Below are 1753 nucleotides of genomic sequence, written 5' to 3' on the forward strand. Positions count from 1 at the left end.
CTAATGTGTCGAAGTCGTCATCCGAACTGTGTTCAGTGTGTTCGCGATCCTTACTGTGGCTGGGACAAGGATCAAAGCGTGTGCAAGACCTACGTCCGAGGGTAAGTATCCTATACCTCCAATGTTCCTTTATTTCCCCACAGAGGTCGCAGTGAACAAAGTATGAAAATCAAATGGAAGAAATGAAATAATAAAAGTAAACTGTGCAAAGCTTTTGGTTTGTTATCGTTGTAGCCACTCTAGGGGTTTAGAATCTACTGAAGCTAGATCACTTTAAAGTACCTTGCTTTAGACTCCAATTTAAATCGGATATTACGGAAACATTAATAAAATGTTCAATACAGTATACGTGAATTATATCACTATTTTAATTACCCCTCTTACATACGTATACCATAGTCAGTACTGATGACTCTGTTTGTTTGTTGACAGATAATGTAATAAAACGGGTACACTCGTGTCGTCAATTCCGTTGTGTACAAGTCGGAGATGTTCACGAAATCTGTCATCTTGTCTGCATATATTTTCCCCCAATATAAAGTTGTTTACATCCCGTACAATAAATAATGCCCTCTGATGTACAGGTGAAATGGTCTTTTAGGTGAAATGCAAAGGTCGGTGATATAATCCCATTGAGACAAATAGTTCGTCCACAAGGACGAGTTCCGTCAGTTTGTACAAGTAAAACACTTCAGTCTGTAATTTGGAATGTACTAGACTGTCTTTCAAACTCCTCTCACGTTTGAAAGAAATTAAGGATGGTGGTGGTCAAAATGTCGTTAGATGTGTTGTCTCTTGTTCGTTAGGTAAAGTTGCTTTGGACGATTCTGGTAATCTGTCTGGTTAAAGAATGGTGTGTAAAGGCTAAAGGAATTCTGTCACTATGTGGTTTGTCCTTAGAGTGGAGACAATCAGCTTGTGATACACTGACTGTGGCAAGTTTAGCCTCTTCGGTGCTGTTATCGGGATAATTCTGGTGTCTAAAACAACGAGTCATGTCGCTTTACGTCTGAAGTCGGCGTCGTCGGAGCACAGACGTCTCAAACGTAGGAATAGCGTGTTTGTGCTCAGAGGGATGTAAATAAATAAAGTGTGAATAGGAATGGCTGTCACTGGGTTTGTAATATAGGCTGCTAGTAAATGTAGATAAGTCAATAGTGATGTCTAAAAAATTAGCTTTATTACTACAAAGTTGGGAAGTAAATTTATTAGATGGGTGATAAGTTTAGGTATAATGAATGAAAACTCGTCTTTATGTCCAGTGAAAAGACCCAGAATATCGTGTACCTAATAAAAAGGTAGAAAGTCGTACGATATTCTGGGTCTTTTCACTGGACATAAAGGTACCTGATACAAAAGGTAGAAAGTCGTCGTTATGTCCAGTGAAAAGACCCAGAATATCGTTGATGTAACTGATACAAAAGGTAGAAAGTCGTCGTTATGTCCAGTGAAAAGACCCAGAATATCGTGTACCTAATAAAAAAGGTAGAAAGTCGTCTTTATGTCCAGTCAAAAGACCCAGATTATCGTGTACCTGATACAAAAGGTAGAAAATCGTCTTTATCTCCAGTGAAAAGACCCAGATTATCGTGTACCTGATACAAAAGGTAGAAAGTCGTCTTTATGTCCAGTGAAAAGACCCAGAATATCGTTGATGTACCTGATAGAAAAAGTAGAAAGTCGTCGTTATGTCCAGTGAAAAGACCCAGATTATCGTGTACCTGATACAAAAGGTAGAAAGTCGTCTTTATGT

General features: G+C 38.6%; 1 long non-coding RNA gene across 1 annotated transcript; it reads right to left on the reverse strand.

Moving 5' to 3' along the window:
• Positions 1-298: 298 nt before the first annotated feature.
• On the reverse strand, positions 299-1739 carry LOC111084760. Its single transcript, XR_002609712.1, has 2 exons — positions 1348-1739; positions 299-1287 (listed from the first exon to the last, which is right to left on the reverse strand). It is a non-coding gene; the product is annotated as an uncharacterized LOC111084760 (long non-coding RNA).
• Between the last annotated feature and the right edge of the window lie 14 nt (positions 1740-1753).

Source organism: Limulus polyphemus, unplaced genomic scaffold, assembly GCF_000517525.1.
Source record: "Limulus polyphemus unplaced genomic scaffold, Limulus_polyphemus-2.1.2 Scaffold115361, whole genome shotgun sequence".
NCBI classification, from domain to species: Eukaryota; Metazoa; Arthropoda; class Merostomata; order Xiphosura; family Limulidae; genus Limulus; species Limulus polyphemus.